We start from the raw sequence: 12618 nt of genomic DNA, 5'->3' as shown, positions 1-12618 counted from the left end.
TTTCTCTCTGGTGTGGAGGACATCTGTGGATGGAAATCCTCATTTTGAGGTGGAGCATCCACCACCACACACCCCCCTGGACTCTCTTGCTGCCCCTCCACTCCTTCCACATCTGCTGGATCTGGCAGAGTGTTCTCTATGGATTGAGGTGTCAGGTCCAACATTGCCTTCTCCATCTTTCTTCTCTCCCTGTATCCTCTGGATGCAGCCTTCCACTTGTTTCTCAGATTATTCCTCTCCCTCTCTGATAACTCATCTGACTTCACATTTGGATTCTTCCCCTCATGCTTTCTTTTTTGGTAGCTGAAACAATAGTGTACAGAGTTGTTCATCAACAACAAGATGAACATTCTACAACATTCTACATTACATTCTGCTCTTTCCTCCTTATCCTGAACCTACTCTCTTTAGAGAACAGCTGTTTCGGTGACCAATGTTTAATAGCTCATTGTAGCATACAGTCTAAACTGTTTATTTGATCTACCCTGGTTTCCAACTTTCTGTAGCTCTAGTGACTCTAGCTCACTGCTACAGAAGCTCTTTTTTCTTTACCTCTCTCCTTGCAAGATACTCTCCTCTTGCTGCAGGGTCGGAGTTGACTTTCTGTCTATAACGAGCAGTCTTCTCTTTGCTTGTTAATCGTGCCATCTAGGAAATAGGTAAAATAGGTTAAAACTTGTTTTAAATGACTAATACATGTATATTCACATAAATAGAATGTCATTGTGTAGGTTTTTAAAAAAAAAAAAATGTTTTTTTAAACATTTTTCCTGTAGGATTGTACTAGAACAAAAAATAAATGTTTATCCCTATAAAAGGAATGGAAAATGGCTGAATATAAAAAAAAAAGATAAAATATACAAATAATTATGCTTAAACAATTAACTCTACAAATTTACAAAATGAAAACTACAAATATAGGACATATATCTATCATTTAAAACACCCAGCAGTGGTCGCCCCACATGATACTCGGTCGCCCCATATGATGTTTTCAAGTTCACTCAAGTATAACAGGCTAACAGTTAGCCTCAGAAACCAAACTAGCTTCTTCTAGTGACAAAGCACTATCAAATTTATCATCAAAATATAGATTTGTGGGAAAAAAATTATAATTCACAGTTTTGGGGTGGTCGCCCCACATGATGACCAAAAGTGACTACGACATTACAGCAGTTAAAAAACAGCTTTTTCTTACTATATGAGAGAGACTGATTTACCTTACAGTTGTTTCCAGGGGGTCTTCACTTGTGTCTGGCTGATGCAATATCCCATCCTTGAGATGTTTTTCAAAATAAAGGTCCCAAAATTGTGGTTTGTTGATTCGTTTGTATATCATGATAGAAATATATGTGCAAATGCTTTATAGTTTTGTCAATGGATGTAAAACATGTTTGAAATTATGCCAACTAGGAAGTTGATTTAAACCGTTTTTAAACCAGTTGTCCTAACAAAAGTCAAGGCTGGACGGTCGCCCCATATGATGTTTTGGCACTTCGGATAGCAGAAAAATAATGAAAAACGTACAAATTTGGAGAAGTTAGAGTGGTTTAGGCCCACATTTACACATAGCCGGGTATTTAGAGAAACAAATATTTCTCCCCATCCGTTTTCAATAATAACATCGTGCACACAACCCGCATAAATACGCCGTCGAGACGCCACGTGATATGCTGCCGTGCTTTCCAATGCTATACCTCATCTTTGCACGGTAGGTTCTGGTAGCCTACATACATTACATAATTTAGATAAAGAATTTCAGATTCTGGAATCATTGTACTTTTTTGTGCATCATGTTAATACGTCTATCAGGGTTTTTATATATACATATATTACATTTATTTTATTTTTTATTAAGAATAAAAGCCATACCTAAAACCTATTGATGGGTGCTAATGATACCTGATGTAATGTTGCTATGTATAATGTGCTAATGGTACCAATAGGCCTACGTCCATTTCAATTGTTAGCATGTCAGCTAATACTTTATAATTTGGGGTTTATCAGTTACTTTATGACCTGGGATTTGTGTTAGACTGCCATAATAGACTAATTAAATAATGGATGGTTTACTTTTTATTATTTACATAGAATATCGACTTGGTCTATGTCCATGCACAAACATATCATTTCTACAAGTGTATGTATGTGTACATTTGTTATACATGTGACTTATATGTGCTTATATGATATTTGCATTAATACACATACCGTAATGATTGTCCAAATGAAGTCCAAAAATAACTTGTTTGAATTAATTTTCATTTAAAGTATTTATTTCACATGATCTACATTCTGTCATGCATTCAAATAAATATTATCTAATTATTATCTAATTTTCTGTCCACACCATGACACCTTCTACTATACAGTATACTGTAGCTTCCAAACAGAAAACGTCAGGTAGAAAATTTCAATTGTAGCAGTTGCCTGCACTTGCTTTGTTTGCCTCTGTAGTAGTTGAACCATGTCACAGTGTCTGGTTTGAGTTCCCTGGGTCACCACTAGATGTCCTCCTTGCCCACGGTGTTTGTCACATTCTGAACTACATTCCCCACGATCCTTGTTCTTCATTGCACTCAGCTGTCCCTTGTCATTAATAATTGCACTCAGCCAATTCCCCATTAGCATTGTCATTTCCCTGTGTATATAACCCTGTCTGTTTATTATGTGTCATGAAGTCCTTGTAATTATCATGCCACTTCTGAGTTCTGTTTCTGAGTCTGTTATTGCCTATTATTTTGTTTATGTTTGTTTGATTGCTTGCTACCCTGGTTATGACCTCTGCCTGGACTGGATTGTGAGTAATGGATTTCCCTCATTAAAAGACACTTACTGCATTTGGATCTTCTCCTGTGTTTCCGGGTGTGTGTGTGACAGAAGGACTCTCCAGCAAAATCTCCAGTAACCACGTCCGTCAGAGATGGTGAGTCATTCGAGGGGACTCGTCTGGCCAAGTTCTCCGGAACTCGGGGAGGTTGCAGGGGAGGAGGTGGTTGACAAATTCCACGACTTCGTCCTCCGCCTTGCCATGTTCCTGATCCGGAGCCGATGGTCTGGTCCAGCACAAGACCCTCGCCACTGATTCCGCCCCGCACAAATCCATCACCGCGGGTGGCTCAGGAACAGACACCGGCTCAGGCTCGGCAGACGTGACGTGAAGCTCAGGCTCGGCAGACATGACGTGAACAGTCTCTGTGGCGGCCATCTTGTCCGAAGACACAGGCTCAGGAATAGTCTCCGGCTGGGTGGAACTCAAGTACTTCCTCCAAGCGTGCAGAATGCGTAAAACCCAAAGACAGCTCTCCTGGCCGTGACAGGACTGATGGTGGGCTGCTCCAGGACGACAGTGGGCTGCTCGGGCACTGCCTCCGGGTTCTTGAGGAGGTTGGTGGTCCTCCCCCTCCTCCTCCGCTTCCGATGGTGATGTGCAGACTCAGGGCTGGACGGAACCAGCGGCTAGGACCTTGGACTGGGCGGGACCAGCGGTGAAGACCTTGTGCTGGGCGGGACCAGCGGTGAAGACCTTGTACTGGGCGGAACCAGCGGCGAGGATCTTGTGCTGGGCGGAATACTTCCTAGAATACTAATATTTATATTAATTAATACTAAGTATTAATACTAATACTTCCTAGAATACTAATACTGTAATAGTTTTAAAAACTATTACAGTAATGAAAATACTGTTTTGGTAAGTTTCTAATGTAATTCATGTATCAAAATGTAAAAATTGTTATTACATTATGAGCTCAAGATTTGATTACATTTTAAGAAAATTATTACATGACCACTTTATTTCAATAATAATGTAATATTTATTTCATTATGTGCAGTTATTACATTATGAGTTGCTGTTATATGTTTATAGTTAATGAAGTGTTGTTTTACGTGTTCAAACCAATCGTAGTAAAATTAAATTTGAACGGACATTTGCAAGTAATGGCTTAATATTTTTTAACAACAGATATCCGATTGTATTTAATTGCACTGCCATAATCTCGGTCACGGACTTGGCCCACCTTGTACAGAATATAAAATAATGACGGAAATCATAACAGGCTATTACATGCGTGGGTGCGGGGACGCGGCCGACAATTTTGTATAATTTATAATGTTGATATAGGCTATCCTATCGCATCACGATAGTGTCGTGGGAAAGTGTGCCATCGTATAACGTGGGAGACCCGAGTTCGTGTCCCAGCTAGAGGAACTTTTTTTTACTAACGCATATGTCCACGTGATATTCCGGAAACCAAGGATAGTGCGGATATTGCGTCACTGACAGGCAACATTTTTTTCCGGGACGGGCAATTATTTAAAATTGGAATTTCTCTGAAATAAAAAATCTTTGGAGACTTTTGGGATATTGTAAGTACATAAACTGCAGGAAATATATCACACTGCCCAAGTGATTTTTGGATTTTTTATTACAAAATTGTTACATATTGTATCTTTAAAAGTAAGTATTTCGTATAACCTACACATGCAATATTCAAAGAAATATTTTTTCATTTTCTTTAAAAAAATTCTCATAGGTTACCTGATGATTCAAAACCACATCAGTACTGTTGAAACTGTCTGCCAGCACCCGACTTCCTCCTCCTCCAGCCTTCCTCCTTCTTCCTCCTCCTCTTTCTACACCCTTCCTCCTCCATCTTATTCCTCCAGTCTTCCTCCTTATTCCTCCTCTTTTGACACCCTTCCTTCTCCTCCATCTTCTTTCAGCCTTCCTCCTCCTTTGTCCTCTTTCTACACCCTTCCTCCTCCAGCCTTCCTCCTTCTTCCTCTTCTTTCTACACCCTTCCTCCTCCATCTTCTTTCAGCCTTCCTCCTTCGTCCTCTTTCCAGGGTTCCTGCACAATTTTTAAAGTCAAATTTAAGGCTTTTTAAGACCTGAAGAAATCTAAATTAATACCGTACATTGAGGGTGCGCAATAGTGACAAAAATATGTCTCGATATTTTCAATGTTTTGTTGATAATAATTAGATGATATTTTACTGATTTTGTACTGGTACCATGGCTGGTTTAGGCCTGTTGTTGACAGCAGACTCACAAAGATATTCATATTTAACATATTCTATTCAGTGGTCAGTTCACAGTAGTGACTGAAATTAACATTTTTATTAAGGGGCAATATTTGCCACCTTAAATTGATTTCCTGGGGCATTTTCACCTATATATATGGAATTATTTTCTAAACGTATTTAGAGGTATTCATCACCTTTTATGTAAAATTCTAACATTCAAATTATATTAGAATAAGACAGTACCACTGTCAAATTAAACCATTAAATTAAAATCCATCCTGGCAGTGCAGAGGTGACACAGAAACGGCATCCGAACTGGAATTACAATATTTACACTTAATTTGCAATTGCATAAATAAAGATATTCATATTGAAATATGAAATGATTTAAAATTCGAACGTTTTAATTAAAAGATACTTTAAATATGAAACTAAAACCACTAGTAGGTGGCGGCAAGTCGCTGTCTTAAGCGAGTTGTTGGAGTTATTTATTCAACCGATTTGTTCAAACGGCCAATTCATTCAGAAAAACAAGTGATTGTTCATTGAATCAAATGATTCGTTCAAAACGCAGATTTCAGTAAAAAAATAAATAATCGCTGTCTGTTGGACTACGGCTTCATTATGAATTTCTCGTCGGCGATATAAAGTGAAAATTGACTATTGTGTCCAAAAAGTAACTCACAATGTTAACTTTATTGTTAATTTAACTGGTGTATAAAATAAAAAGCACATTTGCTATTGTGCACAGGAAAAAGGCACTCTTGCTCATGTGATATTCTAATAACAACATAATATGATATAAATATAAGACAAAAACTCATTTGGGGACATATCTATAACTGCACTGAGACATCACGCAGTGAAAGCAAGCATGAGAGACAAACGCGATGTCAAAAACAATGATTACAATATCATCATAGTAGACAATATCGCACACTCCTAAGCACATAAAGAATGAACTTACAATTGAACTGACATTTACTCGATCTCTTATCCTCTCCTCTCGCGTGCAGGAGACAGACGCAGGCTAATACGCTGCCGTAAATGACGCGAATTGTCACGTGAGCAAGCAAATCCAATCCAATCCACTTTATTTATATAGCACCATTTAGATAAACACTAGGTTTCCAAAGTGCTGTACAACACAACAATAAAAACACAATAGGCTAAAAATAATAAAATACAACAATCACAATAAGATAAAAGTAATAAAATAAGATAAAAATACATAAATCAAATCAAAAATATAAAAAATGTACTGCCATGCAACTCACTTAAATCACATCAAACACGATTAACTGCTGTTAAAAGCCAAAGTAAAAAGATGGGTTTTTAGCAGAGATTTAAAATGAGACAGTGAAGAAGCTTGTCTAATGTCTAGTGGCAATACATTCCAAAGTTTTGGAGCTGCAACAGCAATGATATTTTCAAATCCACAAAGATAGAATAATAAAAATAATATGTACGCTACTTAGTTTTAATTTGGAAAGCATTTCAAAGTCAAAGTGTCATCTAAAATGTAAGACCTTTCATAAGTAAAAATAAGACTAAGGCCGTTTCTCAATACCAAGTACGCAAACTTAGGACTTGCGTCCTTGGTAGTTCAGACTTGCCAAGTTCGACTTAGGAGAACGAACTCCCGAGGACGAGAGGACGCAAGTCCGGTTATTCTGCAAATGGGACAGCGGCGTTCTTGATCGCGTCACTCAGCACGCTCTGGCTACTCCGGTCTTTATGTATATTTTAGGCAACAATAAAACGAAATATGGTATAAAACAACACTCTGCCTCTTTTCAGAGTGATCAAAAATCTTAAACACATTAAATGGCCACACAAATGTGGTTCAGGCAACGTGTACATTGATTATCTTCACTGCATATATTTATAACAACACGAAATATAAAACGCAACCCTGCTTCTTTTTGTTTTCATTTTAAAAATATGAAACATTATTGAACATTAAAACTGACATTTAAAAAACAGAGACGGGGTTGTGTCATTTTATTTTATTATACATGTACAGTGAAGAGAATGTATAATAAAATAAATATAAAAAATATTATATATATTTTAAAATATATAGCCTAAAATAAAATTTGTTTATTTTAACTTTTATTAACATTTAACTTTTTGTCAAATGTCAGTTTTAATGATCTGATATCCAGTAAAAAAGTATAAGTAAATAAAAAAATAAAAAAATCAGTCAAACATAAGTCAGCTTAAAATAGCCTATAGCTCAAGTTAAATAGCCTAAATATATAAAATTATGAAATTTCACTTTTCCCTCAGCCAAAACGATTTGCCATGGAACAAATTATAGATTAATGAGACCAAAGATCGCCCGTTAGATATACACAAGACAAATTATATCTCATGTTTAACCACTAGACTAGAGAGACACCAGAGCCAGCGGCAAACATCAGAAGCACTAGCCGAGGAAAAGCTGGTCCAGGCGGGGTTATTGAGCGCTGGGCGCCCGGGGATCGCCTGGATCTCACAACTCCGAAAACGTCAGATACATTTTTCAAATAGGCGCTATCTTTATAAATAAACCACAGATTTGAGCTTTAAACATCTACATTCTCGACTGAAACATATTACGCGGGTTTTCTCCTCTGCCATTGACGCTTGCTGGTGGGGCGAGATGCATTCTGGGATACCTGTCTGTCTCAAGTCTGCACAAGTCACCTCTACCATCCTCGGTAAAAGGGGCGGATCAAGAACACATCCGGGGATCTGAACTGGACTTGGCTAGATGTGAACTTTGAATTGGGACAGTACTTGGGCAGCGACTGATGACGTTTCACAAGTCCACAAGAACACAAGTACAGACAAGAACGCATATTGAGAAACGGCCTAAGACTTTTTATGGCCTTAAATTAAAAAAATCTAATTTAAGACCTTTTAAGGATACGCGGGAACCCTGTCTTTCTACACCTTTCCTCCTCCATCTTCTTCCTCCAGCCTTCCTCCTTCTTCCTCTTCTTTCTACACCCTTCCTCCTCCATCTTCTTCCTCTAGCCTTCCTCCTCTTTCTATACCCTTCTTTTTCCTCCTCCATCTTCTTCTTTCAGCTTTCCTCCTTCTTCCTCGTCTTTTGATACTCTTCTTCCTTCTCCATCTTCGTCCTCCAACCTTCCTCCTCCCACTTCCTCTTACATCACCCTTCTTCCTCCTACCTCTTCTTTCCCCACTCCTCCTCCTACACCATTTCCCCTCACCCCTACATCCTATTGCATCACACCTCCTCCTCCACCACATCTTCCATCTACAAACCCTTATTTCCACTGCCAGAACAGTCATGCTGCGCCATCTAAGCCCAAAGATGCAGGTGAATTTTTTTTTTTTTTTTTTTCAGGCAAAAACATGCACAACATGCAACAAGTTTTATTTAAGCTTGAACAAAGTTATATTCCCAATTTTAGTGCCAATGCCAGTATTTTAATCCAGATGTAGTTCTGACTTTATTTTGACTCAAATTTAAGTAAATACTGTGTGTGTGTCAGACAATTCCTCCACAATAATTGCAAGGACAGGAGGCAAACAAAGAAAATGGATGTATAAACTAGCAGGTATTGTGTATTTGCATTTTTAATGAAAACTGACTAACTACAAAGTAGAAAACAAGTTTCTTATTCAATATCATTTTTAAAAGGTTGTTTTTAAGTCACAAAAATGGTTAAATTCCATAAATAATCACAGACAATAATGTCTATGAAGCTGAATATGTGTATGCAACTGATTGTGCATAAACTGGAATAATCTACTTCATTGTTCAAACTTACTTCTTGATTGTAATACAGTGGTTAAATGCGTACAGGCGCAATGCTATTCCCGTGCGCACGGTTGCTGTTTTAATTAAATGCTTTTAAATAATACCAAATGAGTTAAAAACAAATTTCAAGTATTCTATTAAAGGGTTAGTTCACCCAAAATTGAAAATAATGTCATTAATGACTCACCCTCATGTCGTTCTAAGCCCGTAAGACCTCCGTTCATCTTCGGAACACAGTTTAAGATATTTTAGATTTAGTCCGAGAGCTTTCTGTCCCTCCATTGAAGCTGTATATACAGTATACTGTCCGTGTCAATAAAGGTAATAAAAACATCATCAAAGTAGTCCATGTGACATCAGTGGGTTAGTTAGAAGTTTTTGAAGCATCGAAAATACTTTTTGGTCCAAAAATAACACAAAATAAGACTTTATTCAGCATTGTATTCTCTCCCGGGTCTGTTGTGAATCCTTCACAGTTACGCTGATGGCGTAAGACGCTGATGACGTGTTATCTGGTGCGCCCGAGCTTCATTTATAGACTGAGGGAAACGCACGCTGTAAAAGTGTCTCATCCACGACATGCACATTTACGCACCATTAAAAAAATTATATCCACGCAAACAATGTAGAATAGCTTGAATATAGCGTGCGTCTCCCTCAGACTGTAAACGAAGCTCGGGCGCACCAGATAACACGTCATCAGCGTCTTACGCCAGCAGCGTCACTGCGGAGTCCTGAACGCAGATTCACAACAGACCCGGGAGAGAATACAATGCTGAATAAAGTCTTATTTTGTGTAATTTTTGGACCAAAATGTATTTTCGATGCTTCAAAAACTTCTAACTAACCCACTGATGTCACATGGACTACTTTGATGATGTTTTTATTACCTTTATGGACATGGACAGTATACTGTATACATTTTCAATGGAGGGACAGAAAGCTCTCGGACTAAATCTAAAATATCTTAAACTGTGTCCCGAAGATGAACGGAGGTCTTACGGGCTTAGAACGACATGAGGGTGAGTCATTAATGACATTATTTTCATTTTTGGGTGAACTAACCCTTTAATGGAACTGTGTCAAGCAGGACGAGGTCGAAGGACGTGGGAGACCGGTCGAGAGCATTGCACATGTGTCGCTCATCAGTAATCACGCCACCGGTCTCGTACCGTCCTCTCACGACCCTCGCCCTGCTCGCCACAGGAATTAATATTAAAGCCTTTGTTTAAATTCTCGATCAAGACAAACGTGCTATGGGCGCTTGATGATAATAATAAAGTTATTATTAAGAGAGCGGAATTATTATATTATTATGACGGAAGAGAAAACAATTTCAATTTGCATGCTGTTTAACTTGTCAGAATACGAACTGTTATGCTCTCCATACTGTAATGACCATACGAAATAAGCAGCTCCTAATGACAATGCACAGTGCCTTTACAGTTAAAATAAAATATTTGCCATTATGCAAATGTAAAATCATGCCATCCATGAGTGTTTCCATAATGTGCACTATTACCAAACCACACAACCAATTCAAAGCAAATTGTACTTCAGATGGTCTAATTTCAGTTCATTTTAGGGTTTCAGGTGGCCCATTGCAAGGATTTATGCATTCTATTTATTAAGAATTGCTTACCGAACTGTTAATATGTCATGTGTAAACATTTCCTGATTATATCCTTTTATATTTTTCTGTTGTAGAATGCCAAGTACATCCCAGATTAAAATCATTTCCATATGACAAGATCATAAGGAATAGGATGTCAAAGGAAGTAAGATTGAACTAATTTTGTAAATGTTTGTCGGAAATGTATTCCTTAGTAAAAGATTGAAACGTAAGATTTTTTTTTAAATGTCAATTTATTTGAAATGAGAACGAATCTGTGGCCTAGTAAGGGTATGGTACAGGCACGTGTGTGTGTGTGTGTGTGTGTGTGTGTGTGTGTGTGTGTGTGTGTGTGTGTGTGTGTGTGTGTCTGTCTTATGTTTCATAAAGGGTGTCAAAGTGAGATGGAAGCTGTGTTCAGGATGGCATGTACCTGTACTCACACATAACCTGTATAAGGGTGTTGTAAAAATCTAGGATATTTGTTTACATGTATTGAAGTTTAAACTTTTCCTTATTAATTTTGATTGCCTAATACATCTTTCTTGCTTACATTTTTTTATTTTAAATGTCTTAACTGAATGCAAAAAAAAATTTGCCCTTCAAAAAGTATTTAATCTATTTTCAATAGTTACATGTTATAGCCTGTTCTGTAAATTTGTATATGATTTTTTTTTTTTACTGATTTGCAGTGGGATGAAATGGACGGACACCTGGGAGCCCTACAATCATTTCTTCCAAGAATAAAGTTTAGTTTAAAGTTTATGTACCTGTTCTTGGTTAAGTCACTGTTTGCTGTTCTTGTTTTCTTATCTACATTTATTGCATGTAACTGTTTTTTTTGCTGTTTTCTAATAAATCTAATAATCAATTGATTACTTTTCACTTTAAAAATCACTTTTATGGTAATTAATGTTGAATAAATTATCAACATTGGTACTGTAAGTGTTTTTTCCCCCCATGGAATTCCATTTTGGAGTACCGTAATATTTTCAACTGGGTGTTACAAAGGCTGAACATTATTGAAACTTTACACGATCATCTGGTAAATGTTATTGAATCGATAAGTATTATTTATGGTAACTTTGGCAAAATAGTTGTTCTTGGTACCAATTGATGTACTATGGCAAAAAATTAATAATATTGGAAATAATTAACAAATACAGTATATTTAACAAAAAATAAATGAGTAACAATGTTAACAGGCAAAAATACATTAAAAAATTAGCATATAGACTAACCTTCAAATATTGTAATTAAGTAAACATTGCTTTAAACCAGTCAAGTGAAAAATTAGTAATAAAATTAACAAAGTGGCAAGTCTAGAAGACAATATACTGCAGAGACTTCTTGCACAGATCTATTTTGACATAAATAGTGACAGTGACTGCTCTTCACTGTCAATTCTTGTTAAAAAAAAGGCAGTGTGTACAACAGTAACAATACTAATTTTGTTTCATTTTTTATATATATATATATATATATTGAAGACAGAACATGTAGCGAACATGGCAGGGCATGAAATAATAAAAAAGTGGGTAACTGGATTAGAAAATTATATCATAATATTGAATTTCGGATGAATTTACATATTTTTGGTTTATGTATTTAACATTTTGCCAGCAGTATTTCATAAATGAACGATATATTCGAAACGTTTGTTAAAAAAAAATTATAATACACAATAAGATGAATGTTGTGATTCCGAAGAGTCAAAGGTAAAAACCTCTGATTGGCCATTGCGGTGATGGGCACCACATATATGTCTGTGATTGGCTACAATGCTCAACACTGTAAAAAAAACACACAAAAAACACATAGTAAGGTAAGGTGCAGGAGCCAATGCCAGCATCTTGGGCTTAATGAATGGAAACAACCCGAACGTATGGACAGTCCATTGCATGACAACACAGACAGACAAATAAAATAATTTACATTCCAGCAGCTTTATCATGTTTTGATTTCATCCTTGCCACCTCTTACTCAATGGATAATTTATTTTTAAATCTGGGTTTTCACTGCCTTTGACGTTTCATTGGAACTCACAGGACCTGTTGAGGTCTTAAAGCCATATTAAAAACGATTCCTGTTACAAAGTATGTTTTGCTGTTATTATTACGTCAGTAATACATTAAATTAACAATTGGGTGTAGCAATGTTGAGAGAAATTACTAATTTACAGAGATCCTAACCCTAAGCG

Source organism: Phoxinus phoxinus, assembly GCF_949152265.1.
Source record: "Phoxinus phoxinus genome assembly, chromosome: 9".
Classification (NCBI taxonomy): Eukaryota; Metazoa; Chordata; class Actinopteri; order Cypriniformes; family Leuciscidae; genus Phoxinus; species Phoxinus phoxinus.
This window is presented reverse-complemented; position numbering follows the sequence as displayed.